The 19,057-nt window shown below is 39.6% G+C and overlaps 1 long non-coding RNA gene across 2 annotated transcripts in view; it reads right to left on the bottom strand.

Annotated features, from left to right (window-relative positions):
* Nucleotides 1-6,108: 6,108 nt before the first annotated feature.
* The window catches only part of LOC115358197 (uncharacterized), a 36,066-nt gene continuing 23,117 nt past the window's right edge, over nt 6,109-19,057 (bottom strand). For both annotated transcript variants that reach the window (XR_003928160.1, XR_003928161.1), the window contains one exon: nt 6,109-8,288. This is a non-coding gene — a long non-coding RNA (uncharacterized LOC115358197). The remainder of the gene's footprint in view (nt 8,289-19,057) is intronic.

The raw sequence follows: 19,057 nt of genomic DNA, 5'->3' as shown, positions 1-19,057 counted from the left end.
TACGGGGGTTGTGCGACCGCCACAGAGCCTTGCTGCGCGCCTCCCAAAAATTGTAACTACACGGACCCTACGCAGCCCCACAAGAGCTGTGATTGGTCCGCCGAAGTACACTATTTCCGGCATTTCGTTGCAACCGGCATCACATTCCTGTTGTTGTGCCGTCAGCGCCGTTTTTTTTTTTTTAAACTGTTGTGTCTCGACTCGTCAGTTGTGTTTGAAAACTTTGGAGAGTGCCCGCACCTATACGACTTGTCCACTCGCCACAGAAGAGCAGCGACCATACGTCACAGGGTCTACGTTGGTGGGAGGAGAATTGCTCTGTGTGTTTGCAGAGGTATGTTGGACACACACGCGCTGCGTAGGAAATGCGTGCTTCGCACAACCCCCGTACGCTCTTCTAACGCTGAAGCATAATTCAGCCTTGAGGACAACACAACGCAGGGGAAGCTTTGTCCACAAACCCCAGGCTGTTCCTCAGCTCTGAAGGTCCCGGTGGAGAGGCCAGTTGTCCCAAGAATACAGCCAACACTGGCAGGAGCACATAATCTCTGAGCTCCTCAGACACTTTGAAAAAATAACTTATATATTACATATATAAACTTATGTCCAATTTTGTATTTTCCTTATTGGAAAAGACTCCTGTACGATCAAGTTTTTTTTTTTTTTTTTTTTTCATGTCTTAGTACATGGCTGAAGACAAAAAGACTTCAGTGGTGTCACTTTTCTTTGACTTCACCAGCACAAACCTTCACTGCGGCACCTTGGTAAATCAAGGACAGATGCTATATTGTGACAAAAGTGTCCTTGAGCAAGGAAGTGAGCCCCTGACTTCTCCATCATAAATTGGTCTATGTAAGAGTGTCAGTGAAATCCCCAAAAACATATGTATATAAAATTGCTGGTTAACAATGCTAACAGACAGCCCACAATAGCAGAGCAAATGCACTGTTTAGAAGTGTAAGCACCATTTTCAGTAGACATTTCCAAGTATTAGCAAACCATCCTTACCAAGATAATACAGTATTTGCATGGAATTTTAATTTGACTAACCAGCATCCAAAGATGCATGAGTTAAACAAACATTGTATAATTCTAAAATGTAATTTTACCCTTAAGGATGTTAGGATTCCACTTAAAGTTGAGAAAGCCCTTCACCTGGCATGCTGTGTTCGGTGGCTTATGGCTCAAACTGCTAAACTCACAGATTATAACGTACTAGCCTTTTCATAGCCAATGCATAAAAGACCATTTTGTAAAATTGCCAGGGGACTCAATAGTCACATGTTGATGACAAGTGTAATCTGCATCACAGGCTTTCAAAGAGGCCAAGAGTCCATGGAACAAAGCATTTTGAGCCTCTAATCATGCCATTACATAGTAAGCAACAATCAACCACAGGACATCTTTTCCATTCCAGCACAGGTCAGCAACCAGGAAAATTCCAGAGCTGTATAAACCATCAACATGTTTGTTGGCCAAGAAAAGCTATCAATAACTGAGATTTCAATAGATAAGATTTCTGTGCTCAGTCGTTTCCCTGTCAGTGTGATTTTGTTCCATGAATGATACTTTAGCCTGGCAAGTGCAAAATGGATGAAAAGTTGATTACAGCCATTCAAAGCCTCCAATCTAACTACGACTTGTATCTGAATATATGTCTGAAAACTGGTACTTGGAGAATAGCTGAATCCTGTTCCGTTTTTTTTTTTTTTTTGTTTTTTTTTAATAATGCTACCTAATTAGTGCAAGCCAGCAAGCTACGTCAACAAAGGTACGTGAGACGTGCAGTTTAAAATTTTGTCACTGTACGAGACTGATAGGAAGATGCAATCAAAGCCTCTTACATGACGCTGTGTGATCAAAACAGGACACATTACACAAATTCTACACATCTGATGTAAAATCAAAGAATCAGTTTTCAGAAGCTTGTCAACTGTTATTGATATTTACTGCCACAATCATGTTGAAAATTAAAAAGGCACTTTGAAATAGTTCAGCACATTTGTGTTTTGTCTAAACTAGTGGTAAGTGCATCAGTAACAACTCAGGTTTATTCTTGCACTTATGGATATATTTTCTGACTGGTAGTGTTCTTATATACCTTTTGATATTAGGGTTATGTTTTATTTCATCAACTACCTACACATTCTAGCCTTTAAAAGCCACCGTGGTGTGCAGCTGTCATCTTATCTTCTTTGGCAAACCCTTTGATTAAATGAGAAAGAAAGAACGTTTTTGTCTGTGTAATTATAGGTCCTTAAATGTTTTCAAATCAGTTTTTGTAGATTAAGGCATTGTGATATTTTTTTGCAAATGGCATAGAACTTGTTTAGTGCTCGCAGGTGTTGTCGCCACTTCAAGGCTCCACCATGTTAGTTTTGAAAAAAACAGTCAGTAAGTCAGAGACATACCAGTTTCTAAGGAGCTACTCACATTACCAAGTTTGTACCGTGCCCAAGCACGTTTTTGCTCCGTACTGTGCTTGAATACAGTACACTTCCCCCGCTCTGGTACGGTTGGAAGGGGTGTGCTTCAGCACGGTACGGACGCATACACGAGCACATGCATGGTCACGCACTCAGCGTGCGGACGTAAATGCAACTTTCCTCCGGCCCCGCGCCGGCCAGCCCCGCCGGCACCACATGGTGCATGGCCACCCGGTCAGGTCTGGTCTGCCGGATCTGACAGGTGCCGCTCCGGCTGTCAGTTGGACCTTTCTGAAGGAGGAAGTTACCTCCGAAACTGTCAAGGTAAATAAACATCCCATGTCCGATTAAAAGGAACAAAAACGTCTGTTAGTTAAAAGGAAGACATGATGAATGTATTTGAACTATACTGATTTATGATAACGTCGGACCATGCCTGTTGTCGTATTTCAACATGATGACATACTGGGGGCAATCGCACTTGGGCACGTTTGGGCTTTAGGTAATGTGAGTGCAGGCCAGCCGGGGACTGGGGAGGGGGGAGTTTCTGCTTTAGCACGATACGGTACAAATGGCCCTAATGTGAGCAGGCCCTAAGCCTTCCCCCAAGTAGGTGGTCCAGCAGTGATCTTTATTACAATGAAACCCATCCTGTAAGCACACCTCAAAGAATACCTCAATCCCTCTGTAACTTTAGGCTGTAAAGTGGGACTAAGGGGCTGAGGTGTGAGTACCATCAAAGGCTGTGGTAAACCCCACTGAAACAGAGGACAGATTATACCTTTGTTCAATACAACTATCACTAAAAGCTATTTAAAACCATGATAAGAACAAAATAGTACTGAAGTGAGTCATCAGGGAAATGCCACATAAAAAGGAGTCCTTTACCATGGAGAAGACCAACACAGAGTCTGTAACAGTGTCTGAGTGGATTGCTCTTCTGAATCCCACAAGATATCACCCTGTGCCGCTAGGGTTAGAATGCTACATAGTGATTCTGATTGGACAACCCCTGTCAAACTCTGCCCTCTTTCCCTGACTCAGCTAACATGGACATGTAGGACTGGTTTCCATAGCAACAGCAGCAGATGGAGGGAGAGAGAGAGAGAGAGAGGAAAGATAGAGAGAGGGAGAAGGACTGAAGGAGGAAGAGCTACATATAAAGAGACTGTAACAGTTAACTAGGCCTATGTGCGCCTGCCCGCCCACACACACACACACACACACACACACACACACACACACACACACACACACACACATGCACACACACACAGAGTTGTATAGTGATCCAGGGATCACATTCTGATGGCTACTGTGAGCCAAAGGATCAAGAAGGTAGACCGCTACTTATCAGCATCCAAAATTTCTTTTAAAGATGACCAAGAATGATCAATAATTCACCCATACAAACAACTGGCTGGGAGACACTTCTTTAGCTACCAATAAGAATCTCCTCCTCACCCAGTAGGAGGAGGAGGAATACACTGAAAGGCAATCTTTCCTTAATGAAAGATCTATCGGTTGACAAAGCACTGATAAGACATATGCTACTGCCTTGATGTTGCCATTTCTATCCAGGATGCACTAAGGAAACAAGCTGTTGTGCAAAAGCAATATACCTAATTTCCACCGTGGCCATGTTGAACTGAATAGCAAACTTGACCCAACACTGTTGTATACCACATTGCACAATGTATAAAAATCAAGGAATAAGACTTGTATCATTTCACAGATTATCCACTGTTGTTGAAACTAATGTAGTTCAAGAATCCTGAGGTATTAAGTTAATAACATGATACACTTGATGAGTTAGGTGCTAAATTCAAGCAGTTGTTGGTTGTTGTTGAGAGCTAATTTGAAAACTGCAAGGTCTATCTGATGTACTCATATATGCATTGAAAACACATTTATCTCTGTACAGTATCTCTCTCCTCTGCTATGAATCCCTCTTTCACACATGCAAACTATACCATAAATGTAAATCCAGAGTGTGGACATTACATTGGTATAGTATACCATTATAAAATAAGTGTTGGGGACCTACAGAGACGCCCTGGCTGACAAATTTATTAACCAGATGTAAAAAAAAAATAATAATAATAATAATAAAAAATATATATATATTTTCACTAAAATTGCAAATCTTATTGCAATTGCAGTATCTGTCAAAATAATTGCAAAATCATTTTTTACCATATCATGCAACCCTACCAGCTGGTTTTGGAATGCATCATGAATGTCCTGTGCGTTCCTGGCCAGCCTATACAAACACATATTCATCCAAAAATATTAAGATTACTGACTAGCATCTAAAAAGACATTTTTGCAAGTTTCAGCGACAAGCTAAAGTAAGTTAAAGTGAGTTATTGCCGAATGGGTGAACTTGAATTTGGAGTGAGTTACTGCCATGCTGTAAACCCCCCCGCCTCCAACAGTGGTCCCCAGGATGCTTCTTAGTCAGTATTGTGGCCACTGTGTTGCAGTCAGTTGAAAAACCTCTTCATTAGCCTAACACATTTAAACTACAGTATTGACATGATAGTGATTTCACTATCATGTCATTACTTATCATATTACTTATCAAGTTAAAAGAAAAAAAGAAACTGTCTGTTGGCACCTATACATCCTATCAGACTTGAACTTAGCTTTATGCCACTTATTTGCGTTGTTCTCTTCTGACTAGATCCTTGCTTGTAATAGAACAACTGGATTATGTATTAACACACCTACATGAGACCATGGCCTCACTGTATTGCGGAGTACCATTTTACTGCAGCTGAAAGTGGTCTTGTCTATGGAGGAGGCTCAAACCTCCTGTGGTGGAAATCCTAATATGCAGTAACAATTCAATTAGGATCTTACCCATAATTAGGAGCCTGAATATCACAGAACCATTAGAAACTGTGAAATTCCCAAATTCAACAGCCTAATTTCAGGACACCTGGGGAGGATAGCAAGCCACTATATATCTTTTGTCATAAAATATTGCACTACATTTCATCAAAATATCCCATTAATGAATGAATTTTAACACTGTGCCCGTGCTACCAGGATAATAATAATAAAGCAATAATTTACTGATCCCTGTAGAGAAATGTTATTTTTGCTGTCCCACATCCACAAGGTCAGAGGTCAGGGTCAGCTACAGAGCAGTACTCGTAGGACTGGTGGGGAAACCCAGAGCAGTGCTCAGTGTTTCCAACTCTCTTTCAAGGAAAGAGGCTGTTGACAACTCAAAAAGTTGCTTGAAGGTGCCAGATAATGTTATTTGCTGATTTCCAGATATACTAGCTAAAGCTACACTGGGCTACACTGTGCATAGGAAGCACTGTGTCCATCAGACTTGTCTGGATCAGAAAATCAAGTACCGATAACTGCATCAGCACTGCACATGTTGCCAAATGCTTTAGGAGTCAACACACTGACATTGTTCCCCATGGCAGAAAAATTTGTTTGTTATTAGGTGTGTTTAAGAAATAAAACTGCTGGAGATGTGTAAACTGTCACAACATTTAGTTGTAGCTACACTTTTTTGTGAGCATTTTGCTGTACTGAATAAAAATTGCTTGATGGAAACAGCAAATGTCAAATACAAATGCCTATATTTGGGGTGGAAACAGGTGGTCAAATAAAGAAATCAAGACATTCATCTTGTATCTGTAAAGAATGTAATGGCAATGTTAGACAATTTAGAAGTACAAATGCAAAAATGCATTTTTGCAAAACAAGACACAACTGTGTAACTAGCACGCAACGTTTCATTATCAAGCCCACCCACACAAAGCTATGACTCATCATTCACTTAAATAAATGTTAGTACAACATGTTAATTTACTTAATTTTTTTCTCAGCATTTTAATATTTGCATGAAATTAATTCATATGTTTAATGAAAATGCTGCTTCTGTCACCACTGGTTGGCTGCTGGTTGAGTTTTAATTTACGTGAACAGTGATGAATCAAAACTTTACCAACCTTCATAAGACTAATCATATGACAGAGGAGACACATATACAGACAGAAATTAAAGAAACAAGTGAGATGAGGGAGAGAGAGAGAAGTATGTGCGTGTTGTGTGTCTTGGACAGGGTTCAGAGGAACAGGGAAGCTGGATGACCTCCAGGCTGTGAAAATGAAACCAATCAAACTCTACTTTCACCTCTCTCCTTCTCACCCTTCCTCCTCCTCCTCTTTACCTTGTTCTTGATCTCTCACCTCCTTATAACCTTCGATTACTCTACCTACCTCCTCTTGATTTTTTCCCTCTCTTGGACCTCCTTACACCTCCTCTCCTCTACCCACTTTTCACCTCCCCTCTTCAGCTCCACAGTCAAGGTGATAATTAGAAAACCTGCTGATGCTGACAGACTCCTCTTCTTTACCCTCACTCCATCCATTTCTCCTCTTCCTCTTTCTCTCCTCTATCCTCTTCTCTTTCCTGTTTTCTTGTCTTTCTTCCCTCCTCCTTTCCTCTTTTGTGCCCTTTCTCTCCTCTCTTCTCTCCTCACCCAACAGTTAAGCCACTCATTTAAAAGTAATTCTATTCATATATTATTATATATTTGACCACACACACACACACACACACACACACACACAACTACACTGTAGGATAATACACACAAATATATGTAGTCATACACGCACAATACAGTAAATATAATCAGATGACCACACACACACACACACACACACACACACACACACACATACACATGTGTACATGCACACCCACTGAACTAAAAGCCATGCAGTCACATTTCAGGGTCACACACTAAGACAGCTTGGAGTCAGTAAAAATTAGACACACATGCACAAACACATACACATTCTGATAGGTGTTAATACTTAGACTATAAATCCTATAGCACACGCACGCACACACGCACACGCACACGCACACACACACACACACACACAGCACATCAGAGTATTTAGCATTGAGTCACCAGTCATGGTCTTTCAGACAGGCTATTAGTTAGGCCTGATTTACCTGCACTGCCTGATAATGAATCACTATGACAGAAGTGCATGTGTGTCTGTGTGTGTGTGTGTGTGTGTGTGTGTGTGTGTGTGTGTGTGTGTGTGAGAGAGAGAGAGAGAGAGAGAGAGAGAGAGAGAGAGAGAGAGAGAGAGAGTTTCAGTGCTAACCTCATCAGTAATAATGGTGAAAAATACATTTAAACGTTCATTTTATATTTTACATGACCAAGACGAGAAAAACTACATTAGAGCATCACATTTTCAAGTGTCTTTTTGTCTTTGGAAAGAAAATTTAAGTACACAGCTTGTGTTGCCCCGCACACACACACACACACACACACACACACACACACACACACACACACACACACACACACACACACACTCACACACACAGCAATACACACAAACATATTTCCTTCCTCCAGCTGAAGCTTTGTTATGCCAGATTTATACGTGTATACAGAACGTGTGTTTGATATAATGTGTGTGTATATGTATTTTTGTGTATGTGTGTGTGTTTATGTGTATGTGTTCCATTGCCGACCTGCACTGTCGGCCAATTAGGGTTCAGATGCCGGCGCGTGAGGCACTGGGTCAGCTGTAAGTCACCCTGGAGATCAGTGGTGGGTGGAGCCTGTATCCCCGGGCGACGGCCTGTGGTTGGTCAGGTTCATCTCTGCCTCCGTGTAACCCCGCCTGCTGGGCCGTGCAAGGCCTTATGGGTACTAAGATCTTCTCAACATGTTCCTGTCTATCTGTTAACCTGTCTCTGTCTCTTTTTAAGTCTGCCTGCCTGTCTGTTGATGCCAGTCCTCTTGTTGAGTCTTCTTATGTGGTCTTCATGTAGAGTTCAAGTAGAGTTCATGTAGAGTTCCTGTGAGAACAGAAAGACAGGGAAAAGCCTCTTTTGGTAAGACAATTCACATTAAGATTTTCCTCTTCTCTATAGCACTCAGCTCTGTGGGAGAACTCCAATGTTACCGCTTTGCTCATTTAATTGTGAGACATTTGCAATAAGCAAAATAAAAGGTTTCTATTTTTGGGCTCTACAGTGCGAGTATTTCGTTCACATTTGCCCCTGACAATAGATATGTACGAACCAGAAAAATAATTTACAAGTAAAAATTACAATTTACTCTAATCTTTTGTTACAAAAATCAATGTATTGGCCAAATACAAAACAATTGTGATTATTATACAATAGTAGGATGTGAAATGGTGACATTGCCTCAAGTTTACAGTACAGCCACATACCGATGTTTGCAGATACACCGTCCACCAGTGTGCTAACATAATTGCCCCTAAGATCTGGCTGGTTAAATCTACATCTTTTTACTGGCATGTAAACATGTAGCATTTCCAGTAGCTGTTTCACAATAAAAGCCTCCAGCTGGTTCGTTGATGGAAGGTTGAAATGGTGGCCTCTGAGAAGGCATTCTATTTGGCAAAGGCCAATGTGTGATTTTGGTGATATGTAGTATTGCAGATGGGTGTCCCTTAGTACAGATGCACACACACACACACACACACACACACACACACACACACACACACACACACACACACGCACGCATGTACACGCAGTATAAATATGTATGCGTTAAATTTTTAATAAACTCTGTGTTACCTGAACATTTTTCACTCTGCTCTTAAATTTCTTGGTATGCTCCTAATGTTTGTCATTTAGGAGCATATGAACCCTTTGGGAAAAAGTTATTGCAGAGCCCTGTATTTATACAAAAAAAAAAAAAAAAAAAAAAAAAAAATCATCTTTTTGCATGAATCAACTGGGGGAAAAAAGTTGACTCTAAAATTTGTATTCCAAAAAATAAGAATCAAAAATAAACAAATAAATGCAAATTAATTTAAGAGTGACACACTTCCCAAGAATGTTACTGTTACTTTCTTTTACTATGGCAAAAAAGGAGCCTTTCAGTGCTCCTCCAATGCTCTGAACCTTGGCAACCATGCAGTTAAGTGAAATTGTCAAACATTTGTGTAGGTGATCACTGGTGAGACTAGTCTGCTATTTTCGGCTCTGCTGCATTCAGTAATTTGCATTAAAGCAGCGATAAGAGAAGGTGGCACTGCTGAAGTTCGTGACAAAGCTTTGTTAGTTTATTTGAAACCACTCTAGAATAAATAGTAATAACTCTGGCAGTTATGAATGAAACACATTTGGGCCAATACAGATCCTGTGCCCGGTCTGGATCAGGGCTTCAGTCCACTAATTCAGTATGAGGGTCTATACTATTGATTGCTTTGCTCACTTCAGCATGAGCTTTGTTTGATATTAACAGTTGCAGGGCATGGGCACCATTTAAATTTAAAATTGGTGCACCTCAATTTAAACACACAATTCAACACTACTGTATGACAGAGCTCAGACTGGCGAAACGTGAGTCATATGTTTGAACTCATTTTTATTAATTCATTTGTAAAGAATAATCTTTTAATACTGTTTTCAAACTCGCCTTTATCATTCTCACTGTGCTATTGCCTTTATTGCTTTTGCTGCTCATTACATCTTCTTAATACTTTGTAAATGTGTATTATATAAATCAACATCATTATTATGGCTTTAATAATGTCAGAATTCATCTGCAACTACTATACAGTTGTATGCTTGCTGGCTGCATGTGTATACACACTTTAAATGTAATGATGCCGGGGGATACAGCATGATGTTGAAAGGATAAAAAGCATCACAATTATGCAGAATGAAAGGCAAAAACATTGACAATTACACAGTGGCATATTTGGCAATTTTCACTGTAGGTTTAGGAATTGGCATTGAACATTTTACATTAGTTACAGAATGATAACAGACAATCTTTTACGAATACCAAGGAACAGGTTGGGTATGTTGTATCCCAGTGTTTACATCCTACAGCTTACATTTCATTTTAAAATTCTAAAATAAAACATGATACGTTAAACACACACACACACACACAGGAAAATGATGCATTTTGGTCTTACAGGCCCAAAACATGAGCCTAAGCTTCATTACAGCAATGAATTCAGCTCTATTATGCTCTGATATTGTGACACACAGTGACTGTTTTGGCACTGCTGGAAGTGCAGTGTTGCAGTGTTGAGCAAAGAATTAAATGAACGATTACAATGCTGATGATTTTTCCACCACTTGAAGATGATACAATTTTCTTTCATTGCTAATTCTAATGCTAAACTTTTATTTTTATTTATCTTTTTTATAGTAAGAGTCAACCTATTTATTTATATATTATGTATTTGTTTATTTACTTCCTTATCAAGAACAAATAATAGCTGAGAAATGTGTGAATATTTTCAGGCTTGTTGTGATTTATGCCCTGAGGTACATGAATCTTTTTTTTGTTTTGTTTGTTTTGGTATGCACCAATTTAGGTGCTGAATATAGTAAAGGCTTGATTTAGGGTTCCAAACGCATAGTCAAGAACAACAAGAAATTCTCAAGCAAATCATAAATGCTTACAAAAAATTCTAATCAAAAATAATTTTGCAGGCACATTTCCCTAGATATTATATAAGTACAGCTGATACTTTATAAGTCTATCTAGTCTATCTATTACAGATGTATTTTTGCAACTTTATGGAACAGGAGATCTTAAATAAAGCCTATGCAGTTGCGCAATCATCCATTGTTGTGTCCACTCTGGCTAATGTGTTTCATCACTGTGCTCTGACAGATTGACCAAAACAACAACAACACCACAAAAAAAAACAAACAAACAAACAAACAAACAAAAAACTGTCTGACAGCGAGTGAAACAGTCATATTGTTATGGCGTTATTTTGAGGCAGGAGAAATGTAAAATGTAATCTCAGTAAGAAATTAAGTGTCTAAAAAATAGAGCGTCAACAATTATTTCTATGAGATGGAAGTGCCTAATCGAGTTTACCTCCACCTGACCCATTGCAGGCCTACGGCAGGAAATGACAGATGTATTCACCCGAAAGAAATGTGACAAGGCACTTTGTGCCTTGTCACAAGAACATCGCCAACCTAGCAAAAATGGTAGCCCTAGTTATGCAACCATTTTCCATCGTTGAAGAGAATGGATTCGTCGATCTCATGGCTTATCTGGAGCCAGGCCATACACTTCTAAGTCAGCCATCCTTACACCTCAAACAGAGAAACTATACCACGACTGCATGTCAGTTATCAAGCATGCCCTGGTGAAGTGCACTCTCATCTGCATGCCAAATTAGCTTACCTTTTGCACAGCCATTGGCTGTTGTGTGGCCTGTGTTATTTAGTGTGATTGATAATATAACGTTATGCTTAAATCATGGTGCCAGTGTCTGTTCAGGGTCGGGGACAATGGAAGCCCTGCTTGCTACAGTAAGAAAGCTAAAGTAACAGTTCGGGCATTTCAGGCCTCGTAGACAGAGGAGAGAGGTGCCTTGTGTATTTTATGTTTTGAAAATGTCTGCCAAAGTTTTAAACATCAAAACATAAGAAAACTTTCAGGGATGAGGCAGACAAGGTGGAATCCATAAAATGTGCTGTGTGCAGGCATGGGAACCAAGCCAATGCCCTTTTTATGTGTGTGTTTCTGCCCTTTCAGTCTTTTCTTATAATCACCTGCCAAGTTCACGACCAATCATCTTCACTGGTGAACCCTCAAAGTTTATTGTTGCTATGCATGTTGCCTATATGGGTGGAATAAAATTACAGATCTGTTGGAGATTTTCATTTTCATGTGGTGTCCTAATTAAACTTGATGTTAATGTTGATATGGCACACTGATTCACAAGAAAATTCTAAACTGGCATTTCATATCAAAAACTTTGCCGACCCCTGCCATGGTCTGTTGAGGTGTATAAAGAAAGAAAGAAAGAAAGAAAGAAAGAAAGAAAGAAAGAAAGAAAGAAAGAAAGAAAGAAAGAAAGAAAGAAATGCTTTTAAAATGCCTACAAAATGAATACCCACTGGGGGACTGGAAAATGTATTCACTTTGGAAAAATACTACACATTTGCATCCCTAGTTTGACTAATGATTGCCTTGCTTTCTAAAAATTTCACTGGCCTAATTTACACCAGGCATTAACATGCATCTCACATATGGATTGTGTTTTTACATATGTTAACTAAATTACATGCCTTCAACAGTATAGTCTGAAATCAGTTTTCTATTTTTCTTTGTGAAATATATTTTGCACTCTAACATACTGTATAGGGGTGGGAATCACTGTGTAACTCGTGATACGATACGATATGCAGTATATTGTAAGATAATCAGCTATATGATATATCACAATATCTGTAACTGAAGAAGAACATTTACTCTGGAAAAGGCATAATAAGCACCAGTTAAAATAACCTAAGGGCAGGGAACAAATACATCTTGTAAGAACTCAAGTGTGCATCTGTGCAAATTAACACTTGTATCCATAACATCTCACAAGAGGAAATATCACAATATACTGCAATATTGATTTACTGTTCCAACCCTACTCAAATATTTACATCCTGCAAGCTACTTGACACCTGTTTGATTTGCATGCGTCTTGGTTGGATCAATTTCCTTAGTTATTATATGTGGATTGGCAATGTGCTGCATTTAAACTTTGACGTTAACAAGGCCGATCTCTGACTGTGGTTTGGATGACTGGATCTTCCTGTGATCAATTTGTTTTAATTTTTTTTTTTTTTATTGTTAATTTTGTTAACAATATTATATTTAACTTTGATGAATTCTTGTTTTATGCTGCCTTCTCGACCAGCTCTCCATTGTAAGAGATATTCTAATCTCAACAACACTTTTATCTGGTTAAACAAATAAATAAATAAATAAATAAATAATGTTTTTTTGGAAGCATTTACAAAGGGACTTGATGTTGCTCTATCCAACAGCCTGATCACATAGCGTGCATGTGTGGTGATGCCATATGTAATAGGAGTCATGGACACTTTGAACACTTCATTTTGTCTCTGTATCCTTTATTCAGTCCAAGCTAAATATCTGCAATCCATAATCGAACTATGAATGGATACAGGCAAAAGTGTTACTGATAGGAAATTAATTTCATGCATAACTAAATGCTTGGTATTACTGTAACAATAGTGTAAATGCACTGTAAAAGCAGCATCATATTCCAGGTTGTACCATATCATGGTTATTGGCACCAGTATTTTACTGCATAATCAGATAATGCAGAGGAACTAAACAGTAAGTTTAACTAACACTGAGATACTAAAAGCAGCCTGTCTACATGTCTGTCAGTTTGTCTGTCCAAATAATCCAGATGACATCCCATAATGTGGGGATGAGTATTTATACTCATCACCATGGTGATGCTGCATGAGTCATTGTGAGGTTTGTTATGGAGACAAAGGCCTGTGTCGAATTTATGATTAGAGACAGCGAAGGTTAGCCTAGATACCACCACACACACAGAGAGAAAGAGAGAGATATACATTTACGTTCAACTGCATTCATCCCAAGCAATATAAACCAACCTCTCCCTGCCTTTAAGACCCACAATGCAATTCCATGCTTGTCAGTCATCCACCGTATTTCCAAATTGAAGCAGCTTTGGAACCTAAAATTACATACTACATCCGCTCTGGGCTAATATCTCTTGTACTAGCGATATCCTCCCTAACATACTGTCTCTACACTACCAGTCCTCCCTATTCTCTGGGCCAGTGATGTTTATCTTGTGGCCTGTAGGCCACATCTGGCACCCTAAACCTTTAAAATCTACCCCTCTGTTAGCTTTTGCCTTTACTGCAAAAAAGGGGCTGGTGCTGAAACAATCAAACAATTTAATCGACAGAAAATTAATCAATTGGAAATTAGATTTTTGATTAATCATTTTTGTAATTTATCAAAATACCAAACATTTGCTCATACAAACAGATCCTCCGCACACTGACTCAAACTTCGCCTCAGCGTCTTCAGGTTCACCTCAAATCAGATTTGAGGTAAACCTGAAGACGCTGAGGCGAAACGCGTTGTTCCCTCTAAATAAAGTGTTAAAGTAAAGTTTGAGTCAGTGTGCGGAGGATCTGTTTGTATGAGTTTATCGCTAGTTCCTGCTGCCTTCCAGCACCTGACGACCTGTGGCCGTGCGAGGAGTTTGCACTGATTGCACCAAACATTTGCTGTTTCACAAATGCTAAGAATCACTTGGCTCAGATTCATATCATTACAAAAAGCAAAAAAAAAAAAAAAAACACTTCTGCACACCTGCGGCATCTTTATGCAGATAGGAATAATAACAGATCAAAAGGAGAGATTTGAGGCAAATGTAGAGAATTTTGCTATGATTGATAAATTCCAGTGTCACGCCCAAATATGTAGTTTGAAAACAATGGTTGGATGGCTTTAAGCTTTGTCTTTGACAGTGGTCATATCATTACAAAATGCAAAAAAAAAAAAAAACTTCTGCACGCCTGCGGCATCTTTATGCAGATAGGAATAATAAAAGATCAAATGGAGAGATTTGAGGCAAATGTAGAGAATTTTGCTATGATTGATAAATTCCAGTGTCACGCCCAAATATGTAGTTTGAAAACAATGGTTGGATGGCTTTAAGCTTTGTCTTTGGTTGACAAGTGTGACAACTCTTATGACACGTTTGCTTGACTGTCAAACTGTTAATTTATTCACACCTTATGAATGTTGTGCTGGATTGTGATAGACAGAAATATATGATGTAGTCTGATTCACACCTGATAGTCAGTAAATTCAGACTGTGGGACACCTTTAGGTCCATAATGCTTCAAAAATGTAGTTACAGGTTATTGTTAAAAGGTGTGAAAAAATCACTTTGAACGTATATTTCTTAAAACGACCACTGGGGGGTCTAGTGAGGTACATGCAAGGTACGACTGTGTCCTTGCTGTGGCAGCTTGGTTTCAGGTCTGACCCGGACCCTTTGCTGCATGGCATCCCCTCTCCCTTCTCCAATGTTCCTATCTCTCCCTACTGCTGCTGTCAAGTAGAGTGTTAATGCCAAAAAAAATACTCTTAAAAAAAGGAAAAAAAGAAACGAAACAACCACAACTACTGGCTTCAAACAGCAGGTGTTTTACCCATGAGGAAGACAATTTTAACTATTGCTTGCCACGAATGATGTAGTCCCCCTCATGACCAGTCAGTAACAGATCAAAAATGTCATCTTATTTCAACATGTAATTGTAGGATTGTTTTAGGTTAATCAGTGTAATTTTGAAAATGCCGAACACAGTGGTGATACACCTCATTTCTTGAAGTTTTGACAAAATCCAATCAGTGGTATCTGAGAAACAAAACATACAACACATGGATGAACATGATAACACATGATGTAACCCCCCCCTCCTGTCCCACCAGTTAATCAGTATCATTTTGAAAATGCATTCCCTCAATCAAATAAATTTTACCAGCAGTCTCTGAGATGCTGTGTATTACAGATGAATGAACAACTGCAGGAACAAAAGAAAACGGAAGAAAATGGATACACACACACACACACACACACACACACACACACCCTCCATGTAAAAAAAAAAAAACACCCACAGACAAAGTCTTTCTTCTCTGAATACTCTGAGTTCTGACTCCTATGCCCGCCCACAGTCTGTTGGCCATTTCACCCTGTTCTTATCTGTGGAAAAACAATGCCAATACCTCCTGTTTCGCAGATATCTGTGATTTTTCAGGGACTTGAGGAGGGAACAGTGTCAGGGTCAGTGATGTAAAAGACTTGATTTTCAAATTGCCGAAAGAATGTTACATGTTAAGAGAAGACATAAACAACACACAGGAATTTCACTGTGCTTGTACCTGAAGTATTTGATCATCAATATCATCATCTCTACCATGTGTTACGGGGCATTGAAAACTATGAAGACAGTTTAACTTAATGTAATTTTTCATGACAAGAGGCAGAGAAACAGCAGAGTGGAACTGAACAGAATAAGACAGCAGAGCAGAACAGAGTATTTAATGTCTGCTCTTTCTTGCTCTCTCTCTTCCTCTTCCCTTTTCTGTTACGCTCTTCTCTTCTCTCTCCCTCCCTCCATCCCGTCCACCCTGGCAAACAGAGTGGGAGCGAAGGATGAATTAATAAAGGAGTGAAAGTGGAGCACAACTCCCTGAGGTCCGCCTTTTCTGGGACGCTCACACTGATGGAGAGAAAGAGAGAGAGACAGGGATACACACACACACATATAAAGAAACACACTCTACATACAGACACAGACTCACGCACACATACATGCACAAAAAGCCACAACCTTATAGCCGCTCATGCATTTCCATGTTGGCTAATGAGAGAGATGAGGAGTGGAGAGGGAGGAGAGAAAGCAAAGTCCATAAACTCCATCTTCTGCATGTTCAGGCCCTGGGGTGGGGGTGGGGGGAAGAAAGAGACTAACGATGGAGAATGAGGAGAAAGAGGAGGAGGTCGAGGGAATGAGGCAGGGAGGGCAAGAACCACGTGAGGAGGAATACATAGAGAGTATAGCCCAAGGCAGCAAAAAATCATACTGTCCCATACACTACTCCTCTTGTCTCCTCTCCTCCCTTGTGATAAATAGTTCATTCTTCTAACAGACAGACTTACAGTGGTCTATTTTATGCAGCTGTTCATGCATGTTGCAGAAATGGAAGTATCCTCTAATGGTATAGCTTGGAGAAAGTTGGCCCATGTCATTGTCCTTGGTGTTTGCTCTAAAAGCAGCTATAGTAGGGCTGTACCAAATCTCTGTGAGTCATGATTTTCACTGGCTTATCTGTGACTGTGTTAATAAAACCAATCTGGATTTAGTGCCCTCTTACTTGTGTGTTTATGTGACTTGTGCCTACTCGTGCTACAGTCTAAGTGCCACAGACTATCTTCTGTTTGCTGTACCCAAGGTTCAAACTGAATTGGGTAAAAAAAAAAAAAAAAAAAAAAGAATTCAAGTCGGCTGGATGGGGAATGTATTACTTAAAACCTAAAACCTGAAGAACTTGGCTGCTCTTGGAGAGTTTGACATTTTCAAGCCTAGTGCCAGTGTTTTCAGTGTGACTTTTGCTAGTGTCCTGGTGCTCCAGGGCTGCCTCTTTTGGCCAGGACCCTGTTGGAAAGAATCTCAAGAGTCTTTTAATCTCAACTGGGCTTTAAAGGTTGAATGAAACAGATACATAGTTACATTATAAAAGATCAATTGTAACAGATAGGCTGCTTTACAATGAAAATGTCAAAGTTTTTTGCTTTGTCCCGCATGCTCAGTTGTCCTGCTGGGGGATCGCTCCTGAACTTGGACCTCCTAAGTTTCCTAAGCTTTCAACAAATACACATACTGATCTATTTTCAGGGTCCAAATAAGGTTGATTCAGGTGATGTCAATATGACCATTACCATGCCCATGGGTGGATCGTAGTGATCATAGTGGATCAGAGTGTCTTTAACAAAACACCTAACAAAAGCTACCTGATGAAGTGCCTGTGAGCAATTTTGACCTGTGTATTGACCTGTGTGCATTTTGATCTATTTTGAAGTGTGGAATTTATTGGGAGCGCCAATAGCGTGTCAAGTTTGTCCCAAGTTCTTTCCCATTTTCCCCTAATTAGGCTTTCTCAGGATTTTTACCTTGCATGGATTAAGATTCTAATACAGCATCCATGCCATATTGTTATAATCAAAAATATGAATTTCCAACTTCGGAAAACCCTTCACTACCTCTCCCTGGTCAAATTTGCTACTTGGAAACTTGGGACGTGATGCTTGGCCACATTTTCTCCCACCCATGCCACAAAATTATCATGATTAAAGATTTTGACAGGTATGTAGTTCATCATGGAAACATCATCAGAAATAAGACTTTTTACAGGTCACCAGCTTCTCCACACTTTTTGTATACATTTATACATTTACTGTGTTTACCTCATTCACATGACAGGCTAACATTAGCTTTAGCAAGTTGACAGGTTTTAGGAAAAACAAGTTGATAAGTCAGACCTCCACTCCCTCCTACACAGCATGAATGCAGATTGATGGTGCTGGGTGTAGGCTAGGCTTGGTAGGTAGGCTTGGTATAGTATGTGTCTCCACCATGCTACTTTCTGTGTTGCCCTTTTTTCTTTTTCCTTGTGTTTTACTTTGTTAGATCATCTTGTTCTGTAATTGCTTGTTGATTACTTGCATCTAGGTAGGTTTGCTCTCTGTAAATTCCCTAGAGAGATGCATGTGATGAAGGGGTACAAAAATAAACTCGATGTGACTTGACTAAGCAGTGCAGATTGACAAAACATTTTTATAATTAAGCCTGATTCAAACTCTTATACTGAGCCCTGTCAGGCACTGGGGAGTAAGCCAGCAACCCTTCAACTACTCACTAGATTCTCTAACATGTCTGCCAACCAGCTTCCCCTTCTGCCTCCACCTCATGTTTCCAGTCTGTCCATCATTCTGTTTTCCATATGTCCTCTCCCTTTCTCCCTCCCACTGAGATCTGAACTCCTGAAAAATTATTAACGAAAAAGCAAATGTGTGGGAAAAGGTTGCAGAGACCAAAACAAACTACAATACTGTGCCTACAAAGTATTGTAGGAACAGTTATGGTAGCTTACAAGACAAGGCGATCCACAAATCACTTCCATTCATGATTAAAAAGATAAATAAATAAATAAAACTTGCAAGTTGTTTCACATAAATGAT

This window comes from Myripristis murdjan, chromosome 4 (assembly GCF_902150065.1).
Source record: "Myripristis murdjan chromosome 4, fMyrMur1.1, whole genome shotgun sequence".
NCBI classification, from domain to species: Eukaryota; Metazoa; Chordata; class Actinopteri; order Holocentriformes; family Holocentridae; genus Myripristis; species Myripristis murdjan.
This window is presented reverse-complemented; position numbering and strand designations above follow the sequence as displayed.